Source organism: Euprymna scolopes, unplaced genomic scaffold, assembly GCF_053919585.1.
Source record: "Euprymna scolopes isolate OS-2025 unplaced genomic scaffold, ASM5391958v1 sca38, whole genome shotgun sequence".
NCBI classification, from domain to species: domain Eukaryota; kingdom Metazoa; phylum Mollusca; class Cephalopoda; order Sepiida; family Sepiolidae; genus Euprymna; species Euprymna scolopes.
In genome coordinates this window covers 12,501-27,500 of record NW_027633413.1, presented here as the reverse complement: position 1 = coordinate 27,500, position 15,000 = coordinate 12,501, and the positions used below count along the sequence as shown (strand labels likewise).

The 15,000-nt window shown below is 58.8% G+C and overlaps 2 non-coding genes and 1 pseudogene across 2 annotated transcripts in view; all 3 read left to right on the top strand.

Annotated features, from left to right (window-relative positions):
* The first annotated feature begins 9,402 nt into the window (after nucleotides 1-9,402).
* On the top strand, nucleotides 9,403-11,777 carry LOC145274419 (small subunit ribosomal RNA; annotated as a pseudogene).
* A 398-nt stretch (nucleotides 11,778-12,175) lies between these two features.
* Nucleotides 12,176-12,333, top strand: LOC145274402 (5.8S ribosomal RNA). Its single transcript, XR_013866654.1, has one exon. It is a non-coding gene; the product is annotated as a 5.8S ribosomal RNA (ribosomal RNA).
* Nucleotides 12,334-12,928: 595 nt separating this feature from the next.
* Nucleotides 12,929-15,000, top strand: part of LOC145274429 (large subunit ribosomal RNA) — a 5,726-nt gene continuing 3,654 nt past the window's right edge. Inside the window, exon 1 of the ribosomal RNA XR_013866669.1 lies at nucleotides 12,929-15,000. This exon is cut by the window's right edge and continues 3,654 nt beyond it. This is a non-coding gene — a ribosomal RNA (large subunit ribosomal RNA).

Sequence of the window (15,000 nt, the reverse complement as noted above, 5' to 3'; positions counted from 1 at the left end):
AACAAAAAACCCCAACTCTATTAAGATTTTCGATAGTTGGAAAATAATAATAAATTAAGATTTTCGATAGATTGAAAATAATGATAAATTGATTTTAGCAGGGCTGCTGAGTTAGCTTATAGGAGCGAGCTAAAGTAAGAAAGAAACACGCCGAAACACACCGACCGGCACCCCCGACGACGACCACGGGTAAACGGCGGGACTTTGCCTCTTAAGCAAGTTTGACTGACGACTACCACGGCTATTCGGCTAGCTAGCTAGCTAGGTAGGTAGGTAGGTAGGTAGGTAGGTAGTCCTCCTCCTCGGCCACCTAGCCGTCGTCGTCGTCGATCGAGCGACCGGGTATATTCAAGACGCCTCTACCGACACCACCACACCAGCGGGCAGTTTAGCGAGCTTGCCAACTCCTCTGCCTCCTCAAGCGCTTCCAGACGCCTACCGACACCACATGCTGCTGGCTGGCTGTCTGTTGTTACAATGGAATTTAAAAAAACAAACAAACAAAAAACCCCAACTCTATTAAGATTTTCGATAGTTGGAAAATAATAATAAATTAAGATTTTCGATAGATTGAAAATAATGATAAATTGATTTTAGCAGGGCTGCTGAGTTAGCTTATAGGAGCGAGCTAAAGTAAGAAAGAAACACGCCGAAACACACCGACCGGCACCCCCGACGACGACCACGGGTAAACGGCGGGACTTTGCCTCTTAAGCAAGTTTGACTGACGACTACCACGGCTATTCGGCTAGCTAGCTAGCTAGGTAGGTAGGTAGGTAGGTAGGTAGGTAGTCCTCCTCCTCGGCCACCTAGCCGTCGTCGTCGTCGATCGAGCGACCGGGTATATTCAAGACGCCTCTACCGACACCACCACACCAGCGGGCAGTTTAGCGAGCTTGCCAACTCCTCTGCCTCCTCAAGCGCTTCCAGACGCCTACCGACACCACATGCTGCTGGCTGGCTGTCTGTTGTTACAATGGAATTTAAAAAAAAAAACAAACAAAAAACCCAACTCTATTAAGATTTTCGATAGTTGGAAAATAATAATAAATTAAGATTTTCGATAGATTGAAAATAATGATAAATTGATTTTAGCAGGGCTGCTGAGTTAGCTTATAGGAGCGAGCTAAAGTAAGAAAGAAACACGCCGAAACACACCGACCGGCACCCCCGACGACGACCACGGGTAAACGGCGGGACTTTGCCGCCTCTTAAGCAAGTTTGACTGACGACTACCACGGCTATTCGGCTAGCTAGCTAGCTAGGTAGGTATTCGGCTAGGTAGGTAGGTAGGTAGTCCTCCTCCTCGGCCACCTAGCCGTCGTCGTCGTCGATCGAGCGACCGGGTATATTCAAGACGCCTCTACCGACACCACCACACCAGCGGGCAGTTTAGCGAGCTTGCCAACTCCTCTGCCTCCTCAAGCGCTTCCAGACGCCTACCGACACCACATGCTGCTGGCTGGCTGTCTGTTGTTACAATGGAATTTAAAAAAAAAAACAAACAAAAAACCCCAACTCTATTAAGATTTTCGATAGTTGGAAAATAATAATAAATTAAGATTTTCGATAGATTGAAAATAATGATAAATTGATTTTAGCAGGGCTGCTGAGTTAGCTTATAGGAGCGAGCTAAAGTAAGAAAGAAACACGCCGAAACACACCGACCGGCACCCCCGACGACGACCACGGGTAAACGGCGGGACTTTGCCTCTTAAGCAAGTTTGACTGACGACTACCACGGCTATTCGGCTAGCTAGCTAGCTAGGTAGGTAGGTAGGTAGGTAGGTAGGTAGTCCTCCTCCTCGGCCACCTAGCCGTCGTCGTCGTCGATCGAGCGACCGGGTATATTCAAGACGCCTCTACCGACACCACCACACCAGCGGGCAGTTTAGCGAGCTTGCCAACTCCTCTGCCTCCTCAAGCGCTTCCAGACGCCTACCGACACCACATGCTGCTGGCTGGCTGTCTGTTGTTACAATGGAATTTAAAAAAAAAAACAAACAAAAAACCCCAACTCTATTAAGATTTTCGATAGTTGGAAAATAATAATAAATTAAGATTTTCGATAGATTGAAAATAATGATAAATTGATTTTAGCAGGGCTGCTGAGTTAGCTTATAGGAGCGAGCTAAAGTAAGAAAGAAACACGCCGAAACACACCGACCGGCACCCCCGACGACGACCACGGGTAAACGGCGGGACTAACTGTGACTCTCTTAAGGTGTGAGGAGGCTTTGCCTCTTAAGCAAGTTTGACTGACGCCTACCGACACCGGTCAGGTCGGCGAGGCTCCCGGCGGCCCCGAGCGGGACCACAGGTTGCGGAAGGCGTCCAAGTGAGCGGCGGCGACGCCAGGAGGCCCCCGGGGTCGACTCCGCGGCCCCCGGGTCGGTGTGCGGGCCTCCAGAGCTCGATAAAGTAGTGGTGTCGCTAGCGGTCGAGAAGGCACTTTTCGACGCCTACTGCCACCCCCACATGGCGGTAGGCGCAAAACTGGAAAATCGCCGACCAGAAATGTCGCTTCGTATAATCGACGTTTTTTTTGACCACCATTTTCAGGTGTCGGAGGTGGGTCTGGACGAATACCAACACCATTTCTGGGGTTTCACAACCGCCCGGCTTCTCCGACATATGTTGGAAAGGAGTAGCGATCGAGCGAAGGGGGCTGTCGGTAGGCGGCCGCGGGTTGCATGTGTGCCCGGGACAGCACCCCCATCCAACTAAGGGGTGTCCCCCGGGGGCCAGGGGGACCTCGTCCAGGTCGGCCGGGCGCTTCCAGACGCCTACCGACACCGGTCAGGTCGGCGAGGCTCCCGGCGGCCCCGAGCGGGACCACAGGTTGCGGAAGGCGTCCAAGTGAGCGGCGGCGACGCCAGGAGGCCCCCGGGGTCGACTCCGCGGCCCCCGGGTCGGTGTGCGGGCCTCCAGAGCTCGATAAAGTAGTGGTGTCGCTAGCGGTCGAGAAGGCACTTTTCGACGCCTACTGCCACCCCCACATGGCGGTAGGCGCAAAACTGGAAAATCGCCGACCAGAAATGTCGCTTCGTATAATCGACGTTTTTTTTGACCACCATTTTCAGGTGTCGGAGGTGGGTCTGGACGAATACCAACACCATTTCTGGGGTTTCACAACCGCCCGGCTTCTCCGACATATGTTGGAAAGGAGTAGCGATCGAGCGAAGGGGGCTGTCGGTAGGCGGCCGCGGGTTGCATGTGTGCCCGGGACAGCACCCCCATCCAACTAAGGGGTGTCCCCCGGGGGCCAGGGGGACCTCGTCCAGGTCGGCCGGGCGCTTCCAGACGCCTACCGACACCGGTCAGGTCGGCGAGGCTCCCGGCGGCCCCGAGCGGGACCACAGGTTGCGGAAGGCGTCCAAGTGAGCGGCGGCGACGCCAGGAGGCCCCCGGGGTCGACTCCGCGGCCCCCGGGTCGGTGTGCGGGCCTCCAGAGCTCGATAAAGTAGTGGTGTCGCTAGCGGTCGAGAAGGCACTTTTCGACGCCTACTGCCACCCCCACATGGCGGTAGGCGCAAAACTGGAAAATCGCCGACCAGAAATGTCGCTTCGTATAATCGACGTTTTTTTTGACCACCATTTTCAGGTGTCGGAGGTGGGTCTGGACGAATACCAACACCATTTCTGGGGTTTCACAACCGCCCGGCTTCTCCGACATATGTTGGAAAGGAGTAGCGATCGAGCGAAGGGGGCTGTCGGTAGGCGGCCGCGGGTTGCATGTGTGCCCGGGACAGCACCCCCATCCAACTAAGGGGTGTCCCCCGGGGGCCAGGGGGACCTCGTCCAGGTCGGCCGGGCGCTTCCAGACGCCTACCGACACCGGTCAGGTCGGCGAGGCTCCCGGCGGCCCCGAGCGGGACCACAGGTTGCGGAAGGCGTCCAAGTGAGCGGCGGCGACGCCAGGAGGCCCCCGGGGTCGACTCCGCGGCCCCCGGGTCGGTGTGCGGGCCTCCAGAGCTCGATAAAGTAGTGGTGTCGCTAGCGGTCGAGAAGGCACTTTTCGACGCCTACTGCCACCCCCACATGGCGGTAGGCGCAAAACTGGAAAATCGCCGACCAGAAATGTCGCTTCGTATAATCGACGTTTTTTTTGACCACCATTTTCAGGTGTCGGAGGTGGGTCTGGACGAATACCAACACCATTTCTGGGGTTTCACAACCGCCCGGCTTCTCCGACATATGTTGGAAAGGAGTAGCGATCGAGCGAAGGGGGCTGTCGGTAGGCGGCCGCGGGTTGCTGTGTGCCCGGGACAGCACCCCCATCCAACTAAGGGGTGTCCCCCGGGGGCCAGGGGGACCTCGTCCAGGTCGGCCGGGCGCTTCCAGACGCCTACCGACACCGGTCAGGTCGGCGAGGCTCCCGGCGGCCCCGAGCGGGACCACAGGTTGCGGAAGGCGTCCAAGTGAGCGGCGGCGACGCCAGGAGGCCCCCGGGGTCGACTCCGCGGCCCCCGGGTCGGTGTGCGGGCCTCCAGAGCTCGATAAAGTAGTGGTGTCGCTAGCGGTCGAGAAGGCACTTTTCGACGCCTACTGCCACCCCCACATGGCGGTAGGCGCAAAACTGGAAAATCGCCGACCAGAAATGTCGCTTCGTATAATCGACGTTTTTTTTGACCACCATTTTCAGGTGTCGGAGGTGGGTCTGGACGAATACCAACACCATTTCTGGGGTTTCACAACCGCCCGGCTTCTCCGACATATGTTGGAAAGGAGTAGCGATCGAGCGAAGGGGGCTGTCGGTAGGCGGCCGCGGGTTGCATGTGTGCCCGGGACAGCACCCCCATCCAACTAAGGGGTGTCCCCCGGGGGCCAGGGGGACCTCGTCCAGGTCGGCCGGGCGCTTCCAGACGCCTACCGACACGGTCAGGTCGGCGAGGCTCCCGGCGGCCCCGAGCGGGACCACAGGTTGCGGAAGGCGTCCAAGTGAGCGGCCGGCGACGCCAGGAGGCCCCCGGGGTCGACTCCGCGGCCCCCGGGTCGGTGTGCGGGCCTCCAGAGCTCGATAAAGTAGTGGTGTCGCTAGCGGTCGAGAAGGCACTTTTCGACGCCTACTGCCACCCCCACATGGCGGTAGGCGCAAAACTGGAAAATCGCCGACCAGAAATGTCGCTTCGTATAATCGACGTTTTTTTGACCACCATTTTCAGGTGTCGGAGGTGGGTCTGGACGAATACCAACACCATTTCTGGGGTTTCACAACCGCCCGGCTTCTCCGACATATGTTGGAAAGGAGTAGCGATCGAGCGAAGGGGGCTGTCGGTAGGCGGCCGCGGGTTGCATGTGTGCCCGGGACAGCACCCCCATCCAACTAAGGGGTGTTCCCCGGGGGCCAGGGGGACCTCGTCCAGGTCGGCCGGGCGCTTCCAGACGCCTACCGACACCGGTCAGGTCGGCGAGGCTCCGGCGGCCCCGAGCGGGACCACAGGTTGCGGAAGGCGTCCAAGTGAGCGGCGGCGACGCCAGGAGGCCCCCGGGGTCGACTCCGCGGCCCCCGGGTCGGTGTGCGGGCCTCCAGAGCTCGATAAAGTAGTGGTGTCGCTAGCGGTCGAGAAGGCACTTTTCGACGCCTACTGCCACCCCCACATGGCGGTAGGCGCAAAACTGGAAAATCGCCGACCAGAAATGTCGCTTCGTATAATCGACGTTTTTTTTGACCACCATTTTCAGGTGTCGGAGGTGGGTCTGGACGAATACCAACACCATTTCTCTGGGGTTTCACAACCGCCCGGCTTCTCCGACATATGTTGGAAAGGAGTAGCGATCGAGCGAAGGGGGCTGTCGGTAGGCGGCCGCGGGTTGCATGTGTGCCCGGGACAGCACCCCCATCCAACTAAGGGGTGTCCCCCGGGGGCCAGGGGACCTCGTCCAGGTCGGCCGGGCGCTTCCAGACGCCTACCGACACCGGTCAGGTCGGCGAGGCTCCCGGCGGCCCCGAGCGGACCACAGGTTGCGGAAGGCGTCCAAGTGAGCGGCGGCGACGCCAGGAGGCCCCCGGGGTCGACTCCGCGGCCCCCGGGTCGGTGTGCGGGCCTCCAGAGCTCGATAAAGTAGTGGTGTCGCTAGCGGTCGAGAAGGCACTTTTCGACGCCTACTGCCACCCCCACATGGCGGTAGGCGCAAAACTGGAAAATCGCCGACCAGAAATGTCGCTTCGTATAATCGACGTTTTTTTTTGACCACCATTTTCAGGTGTCGGAGGTGGGTCCTGGACGAATACCAACACCATTTCTGGGGTTTCACAACCGCCCGGCTTCTCCGACATATGTTGGAAAGGAGTAGCGATCGAGCGAAGGGGGCTGTCGGTAGGCGGCCGCGGGTTGCATGTGTGCCCGGGACAGCACCCCCATCCAACTAAGGGGTGTCCCCCGGGGGCCAGGGGGACCTCGTCCAGGTCGGCCGGGCGCTTCCAGACGCCTACCGACACCGGTCAGGTCGGCGAGGCTCCCGGCGGCCCCGAGCGGGACCACAGGTTGCGGAAGGCGTCCAAGTGAGCGGCGGCGACGCCAGGAGGCCCCCGGGGTCGACTCCGCGGCCCCCGGGTCGGTGTGCGGGCCTCCAGAGCTCGATAAAGTAGTGGTGTCGCTAGCGGTCGAGAAGGCACTTTTCGACGCCTACTGCCACCCCCACATGGCGGTAGGTGTAAAATCGGAATAGACCGGACCAGGAATGTCGAGGGGGAAAAAAATGACAAAGTCCTGGTGTGCCCTAGGCGTCGAGAAGGCACTTTGCGACGCCTACCGACATCCCATGTGGCAGTAGGCGTAAAACTGGAAAATCGCCGACCAGAAATGTCGCTTCGTATAATCGACGTTTTTTTTGACCACCATTTTCAGGTGTCGGAGGTGGGTCTGGACGAATACCAACACCATTTCTGGGGTTTTCCAGTTTGAAAGTTTTATAAAACATGTTCGGTAGGAAGCACACTTTGGTGTGTCGGTTCGTCGGAGCAGCGACTCTTTGCCTCGTGGTGGTCCGGAACGTCTCTACGGGCTTGTCGCAAAGGCGTCAGAAAGTGGCATCTCCGCCGCCTAGGGCTGTCACCGTTTATCGCTGTCGCCGCGCTCCAACTTGTTTTGATCCGCCGCCTTCGTTCCTGCCAACCGTGCGCCCGCTCATCGTCGTTAGGTTATAATACGTGGTACGTGTGTGTGCTTCTCCGTGGACCTAGGGCTGCTCGACGTGTCGAACGATATGTTGGAACAACTAACGGCTCCTTTTCCTGGTTCCATAGTCGTCGTGGTACCCGCGTCGTCAGCCATATCTATGTCCACCATGTTTAGCCGATACGTTTGCTGCAGCTTCTGCTTCCGCCTCAGCGTTCGCCGCTCTCAGCCGCCGCTGTTGTTGCTGCCGTTCTGCCATTCAACCACTACCTGCGAATCTTTCGATGATCGGCCGAACGACCCATCGCTGTGCGACCGATAAATCCTCCGGGATTAGGGAGAAACGCCGCCGCTCTCTGCCGCCGTCGAACGGAAAAACGTACATTGTAACGAACGAACGAACGAACGAACGAATTAACGAACGAGCGAACAACAAACAAAAATAGCCGCGGGGGATGCACTATGTAGATCCTGATCCCCTTGTAACCATACGTACGTTGTTCGATGCTCTCCCGTCCTGGAAGTCGCCGCAGCAAACAGGAGGATGAGCAGCAGCAGGCGCCGCCGCCGTAACCGCCGCCTGCCTGCCGCCTCCTACTCCTGTCAGCGTCCGATCTCACAGCCGTGTGAACGTTCGCTGACACCCGATTTCTTTCCGTCTGGCAAAACCTTGGACGTCCCGCTCGCGGTACACGTGCTGCAGCGACTTTCTCGTCCGACAACGCATAAGCGTCGACGTCTGCCGCCGCATCTTCTGATACGTGGACGGTGATAGCGCTAGTCCCTTCTTGCGCCACCTCCACCTTTGTTAGCGCCAAAGAAGATCGATCGAGCAGTCGTGGTCGCAGTCGATTAACCCGTTTTCACCGTCCGCAGTTCCCAAGCCGCCGATCAAGTCGTTGCTCTTCTTGTTCGTTCTTCCCATACCGTCGATTTGCACGGCTGCCGGATGAGCCATCCTCTGTCCGGCGAAGCGCTCACGTCAGTGATCGATACTTGCACCGACAGTCCTCCCGCTCGCGACTCGGTGCTCGAATCGGACTCGTTCGTTTTTATCTCGATGCGATTGTGAAAAGGGGACCGGTCGTCAATGTCGTGTGTGTCGACGATGTTGTTCGCCCGGTCCGCCGCGTTGTTGTCGTTTTTTTTTTTTTTTTTTTTTTTCCCCTAACGTTCGCCGTCGCACGGACGAAAGGGTGAGAAAAAAAAAAAAAAAGCTCGAAAAAGCCGCCAAAAAAAATCGGACCGAGGAGCCGCTTGCGAGAACGCGCCATGTGCACGTTGTCTCTCCTCGGTTTTCCGAGCACGAACACGACGCCGGTCGGTCGGTCGGTCGACGAAGGCGACGACGAAGGTGACGGGAAAATTTACGCCGCCGCTGCCCTGGTCCAGCTCCTCCCCGATGACGGCTGTGATGTTGACGTTGACGTTGGCGACGACGACGACGACGACGGAGACGACGACGACGACGAGACGGCATCGATGGCGACCACGATGACGACGACCTCGACGAGTTCAGTCTGCACCTTGACCTCCGATGTCCGTGTGCACTGCCGTCGTGCTGTTTGTCGTTTGTCGTATGTATCGCTGTCAAGGGTGCCGTTGTCGTTGTTGTTGTCGACGTTGTTGCTTGCTCTCTCGTCTCGGTCGGTTGGTACGTTGATGACGACGACGACGACGAAGACGACGACGACGACGACGAGACGGCATCGATGGCGACCACGATGACGACGACCTCGACGATTCCAGTCTGCACCTTGACCTCCGATGTCCGTGTGCACTGCCGTCGTGCTGTTTGTCGTTTGTCGTATGTATCGCTGTCAAGGGTGCCGTTGTCGATGTTGTTGTTGTCGACGCTGTCGTCTGTTCTCTCTTCTCGGCCGGCTGTGACGTGGACGTTGACGACGACGACGACGAGACGGAATCGATGGCGACCACGATGACGACGACCTCGGCGAGTTCAGTCTGCACCTTGACCCTCGATGTCCGTGTGCACTGCCGTCGTGCTGCTTGTCGTTTGTCGTATGTATCGCTGTCAAGGGTGCCGTTGTCGTTGTTGTTGTCGACGTTGGTCGCTTTCGTTCTTTGAGTCTCGGTCTCGGTCCAAGTCAGGGGAGAAACAAAAAAGAGGCCATCAGCGCGGGCAGCGCGCTTCTTCTGACGGCGAACCCCCTCGAAAAATAAATAAACACGTGCCCGTCGTTGTAGTTGTCTGTCTTATGTCGGTCGGTCGGTCGGTCGGTCTGTCGTTCTGTCGAAACAAAGTCCCAAATTCCAACGATACCTGGTTGATCCTGCCAGTAGTCATATGCTTGTCTCAAAGCTTAAGCCATGCAAGTGTAAGTTCACGCCACGCATTAGAACGGGCGAAACCGCGAATGGCTCAGGAACCGGACCTAATCCTCGGGACCGTATTCCTCCTCGGAGGCGATGGATAACTGTGGCAATTCTAGAGCTAATACATGTGACACAGGCCGCGATCGGTCGGCGCGCCGTCGTCGCCACGCCTCGCGCGCTGGCACCCGCGTCGGCCGTTCCGGGTCGCGGCGCTACATATTAGACTGAGACCGATGCGCGTCATTCCGTCCTCCCGTCGTCGGCGTTCCCGCTCGCGGGTCCGTTCGGTGGCGGGGCTCATAGGGCGGCGCGCTCCGCTTTGGTGACTCTGGATAACTCACTGGTCGATCGCACGAGCTTTCACGCCCGGCGACGGGGTCTCTCGAGGGTCCGCCCTATCAACTGTCGACGGTCGGTTAAGTGCCTACCGTGGTTACTACGGGTAACGGGGAATCGGGGTTCGATTCCGGAGAGGGAGCATGCGAAACGGCTACCACATCCAAGGAAGGCAGCAGGCGCGCAAATTACCCACTCCCGGCACGGGGAGGTAGTGACGAAAAATAACGACGCGGGACTCTGTCGAGGCCCCGCGATCGGAATGAGTACACTTCAAATCCGTTAACGAGGACCAACCGGAGGGCAAGTCTGGTGCCAGCAGCCGCGGTAATTCCAGCTCCGGTAGCGTATATTAAAGTTGTTGCGGTTAAAAAGCTCGTAGTCCGAACTCGGGTTCGTGGTCGCGGCAAGCGGCCCCGGGGCGGCGGCGCCATCGTCCGTCGTTGACTTTGGTCGTCCGTTCGCATTCCGGCCCTTTCCGCCGGTGTCAACCGCTAGCATACCCGCCACGCGGTCCTGCCGGCGAGGTGGACGAGGAGGTCGTGATCGGGATCCGGGAAAAAAAAAAACAAGTGGTCGTCGGTTCGGTTCCGGGGAGTAGTCTAACGGGGGTGCTACGTGTGTGTGTTTGGGTGCGTTCATTCGCATCCCCGCACTCTGACCCCCGCGCTTCTCTCCCTCTCCCTTTCCGCGCGTTCCTCTTTTTTTTTGAACCCCCCGGTCCGCTCCGAGTCCCTGCTTCGTGTCTTGTCTGCGCGCGTGTTGCGGTCGGCGGTTTCTCCTCCAAGGGTGCTCTTAACCGAGTGTCCGCGGCGGCCGGTACGTTCACTTTGAAAAAATTAGAGTGCTCAGAGCGGGCTGTTCAAGCTTGCATACGATAAGCATGGAATGATGGAAGAGGGCCTCGTCTACGTCTGTCGGTCTCCGTCTACGGCGAGGCAATGATCGAAGGGAGCGGTCGGGGCCACTCGTATTGCGACGTTAGAGGTGAAATTCTTGGATCGTCGCAAGACGAACTGCAGCGATGGCGTGTGGCAAGCACGTTTCCTCGATCAAGAGCGAAAGTCGGAGGTTCGAAGAACGATCAGATACCGTCGTAGTTCCGACCGTAAACGATGCCGACCGGCGATCCGCCGGCGTTCGCTTCCATGACCCGGCGGGTAGCCTGCGGGAAACCAGAGTTCGGTTCCGGGGGGAGTATGGTTGCAAAGCTGAAACTTAAAAGGAATTGACGGAAGGGCACCACCAGGAGTGGAGCCTGCGGCTTAATTTGACTCAACACGGGAAAACTCACCCGGTCCGGACACCGGTAGGATTGACAGATCGATAGGCTCTTTCTCGATTCGGTGGGTGGTGGTGCATGGCCGTTCTTAGTTGGTGGAGCGATCCGTCTGGTTGATTCCGATAACGAACGAGACTCCGGCCTGCTAACTAGTGCGCCGATGTCAGTGATTTTTACGGCGGGCTCGGCGTCCTCCGTGGCGCTCGGGTCCGGGTCGGTTTTCTCACGCACTTCTTAGAGGGACGGGTGGCAGAAAGCCACACGAGGCGGAGCGATAACAGGTCTGTGATGCCCTTAGATGTCCGGGGCCGCACGCGCGCTACACTGGAGGTATCAGCGGGGACTTCGCCCCGGCCCGAGAGGGTTGGGAAACCTCTGAACCACCTCCCGTGATAGGGATCGGGGCCTGTAACCAACCCCGTGAACGAGGAATTCCCGGTAGGCGCGGGTCAACAGCCCGCGTCGATCACGTCCCTGCCCTTTGTACACACCGCCCGTCGCTACTACCGATCGAACGGTCCCGGTGAGGTCCTCGGATCTGGCCGACGACGCCGCCGGGCAGTGCGCGACGTGTCCGTCACGACACTCGTGCATCTACGCCTCGGCGTTCGATGCCTGGAGAAGACGACCGAACCCGATCGTTTAGAGGAAGTAAAAGTCGTAACAAGGTTTCCGTAGGTGAACCTGCGGAAGGATCATTACCGTTTTCCCGTTCGAGACTGGTTTGTTGTTTTCCGGCCTACCTCCTCTGTCTGTCGGCGTCAACGCCTCGAATGCGCGCAAACAAACCTATAAAAGGCGGAGCGAGAGATAGATTTGTGGTGACGCGGAGGTTTTTAAAGCCCCAGCTCTTCTTGCTTGCTTCCGCGTCTTACCACCTGTTTGTTTTTTCGCCCACCGCAAGTGATGGCCGCTTCTTCTTTGCCTTGTCGCCGCTTTATCGTTTTTTTTGTTTTTTTGCAGCCGCTGTGCCACCGCCGCTAGCTAAAAAAACAAACTACTCGCGACATTGCAATGCCGTCACGCCTCCTCGCACAGACCTCCTCGCACACTACTAAATCTATATAAACAAAAACTAATATAAAAAAACCAAGTGCTGAACCCTGGACGGGGGATCACTCGGCTCGTCCGTCGATGAAGAGCGCGGCCAGCCGCGATAACTGATGCGAATTGCAGGACTCAGTGAACATCGACACCTCGAACGCACATTGCGGCCCCGAGATCCCTTGTCTCGGGGCCACGTCCGGTCGAGAGGCGGAACGTTACATGTCTTTCTCCGTTAACGAAACGACATCTTGCCGTCCCCGTGCCCGCCCGGTCCTCGGCACGGTGGTAACCGGGACGTCGCAGGAGCGAGTGACGAGGGGGAAGAAAAATAAAAAAAGAATTGACTCCTTTCAATGTCTTTTTTTTTTTTTTAAAACCCTCTCCGGCCTCCTCCTTCGTCTCCCGCTGGCAGACCGCGGAGTCTTTTCCCTTTTCGACCGCGTGAAGAAACACTGTGGAGGAGGAGCAGGAGGAGTCTGTCCGAAAGCAGCCGAAGGGAGACCAAAAAAAAAGTACCGACCTAACCGACTGCCGACGTAAAGCGCCGCCTGCTCGTCTCGCTCTCTGCCTCATGAAGGTGTCTCTCAGCGACGCCTCGAGCAGCGCGACGAGCACGGCCGTCGCACCGTAAAAAGGTGGCCGCGTCGTAGGCAACGCAACGTCGGATGGGGAGGACCCACGCTTTTTTTTAATGTTGGCTTCTTCATTTTCGGTCGGACGGGCGCTATATCGGCCAGCCGTCGTCACACGGAGGGTACCGATCGAGATTCCTCTCCTCCAAACACCACACTCTACTAAAAACCGCCGCCCTCGGCTCGGACGAGACGACCCGCTGAACTTAAGCATATCGCTAAGCGGAGGAAAAGAAACCAACCGGGATTCCCTTAGTAACGGCGAGTGAACCGGGAGAAGCCCAACGCCGAATCCCGTCGCAAGTTAAAGGCTTCGGGACGTGTGGCGCATGGGTCGAAGGCAGCCGTTCGTTTTCGTCTCGCATAGTTCGGAGTTCCCTCGATCGGGGCCGCCCGCGGCGGGGTGCCAGGCCCATTCGGTGCGGACGGCGAGCGACGGCCTTCGATCCGAGAGTCGGGTTGCTTGGGAACGCAGCCCAAATCGGGTGGTAAGCTCCATCCAAGGCTAAATACCGGGACGAGTCCGATAGTCGACAAGTACCGTGAGGGAAAGTTGAAAAGAACTTTGGAGAGAGAGTTCAAGAGAACGTGGAAACCGCCCAGGGGTAAACGGGTGGGACCGCTCACCGCGATCGCGGGGGGACTCAGTCCGGTGCTGCCTAGGCTCGAGCCCAAACTCGATGTGTGTTCTTGAAAGAGAGGCCGTCGCGGCACAGGTCGTCGTTCGTCGTGTCCGCGGGGGACTCGTTCCCCGCGGTTCCAGCTTTTGTGCCCGCGTCGCCGACGAAGGAGACGGGCCGCGTGGATAGCGGGAAGGGAAACGTGGTGACGACCGCGGCGTCGGTAGGTGGCTGCGTCGGTTGGCTGCGACGGAGGGGACTCGTCCTCTCGATCGCTGCTGCCGCCGGGCCCTAACCCGCCGCATCCGTCGCCGCCGCTTCTTCTTTCCTCCTGCTCCCTCCGCGCGCGACTCCGCTGCACCCGTCCCCTTCATCATCGCTCGGCGTAATCATGGCGCGGGCGCTTCGGCGCGACCTCCGCGCGGCCGGCACCGGACGCACTTCCCCTCCGGTCCGTCGTCGCGACCCGTTCCCGGCGTGCAGGTCGAACACGCGGGTTTTTTTCCGTAGGCGGCAGGCGTTTCATCACCCTGAAAACCCCCGTCTTCCACCTTGTGAAGTCGGGGGCCACCGGCCGTCGGGCCCGCGAACGTAACTGCCCCTTTCTGCCGGGAACGGAGGAAATCTGACACGATCCGTTACACGTGGCGAGCCGGTCCGTTTTGATCCCGCCGGAAGTCGCGTGCGGGCGACGCACTCTGTGTGTCGCTCCTTAGGCGCCCCACCGTCTCGGGCGCGTGCGCGATGAGAGGCGGGATAGGACTGGCGCGGCCTCGCCGTCACGCACCTCGCCGACGTTTCGGGTTCTTGTCGGGGGCAACCCCGCCCGCGCCCGTTTCCGTTTCCGGAGAGGTCGCTCGGCGACGCTTTTTTACTCGAGCCGCCCGCCACCCCGGGTCAGCGACGTGCATCGGCAACCCACCCGACCCGTCTTGAAACACGGACCGAGGAGTCCTGGCCGTTCGCGAGTCGTAGGGGCCACCTCTGACTAACCCCGAAGGCGAAGCGAAAGCGAGAGAGCGTGTAGGAGGGCGTCGATCGGGGAGAGGTGTCGTGGCAAAGTCGTCCGGGGGTCGTCGGGGGGTGTCGTCGGTCTCGTGCCGTCGTCTTCTCCTCGCCTCACCCGCCTCCGAGCCGTGCCCGATCCCGCCGGGCGCGGCGTTTTCGGCCTTCCGCCGTCGCTGCTGCGGTGCCCGCAACTTTTCCTTTTTTCTCTCTTCCCGAGAGAGATAGGAGAGGAAGGCTCGTGGCTGACGTGCGGTTGTTTTTCCCTCCTCCCCGAGAGGGGACCGGCGCATCATCCAAAAAGGGGAATTGCCGGGCGCCAGCTTCCATATCCTCCTTCCGCCCATCGGTGAGATCCCGCGGCTTGAACTAGTCCTATTTTGTCGTCGAGTTTAGGCGCTGCGCGCGGGCGCATCACCCCCGGGTCGGTTTCCCCTTTTTCCGAGTACGACTCGGCGACTCTGGCGTAGCGAGCGACCAGGGGACCCGAAAGATGGCGATCCACGCCCGGTCGGGATGAAGCCAGAGGAAACTCTGGTGGAAGTCCGAAGCGCCTCTGACGTGCAAAATCGATCGTCGGAACCGGGTGTAGGGGCGAAAGACCAATCGAGCCGTCTAGT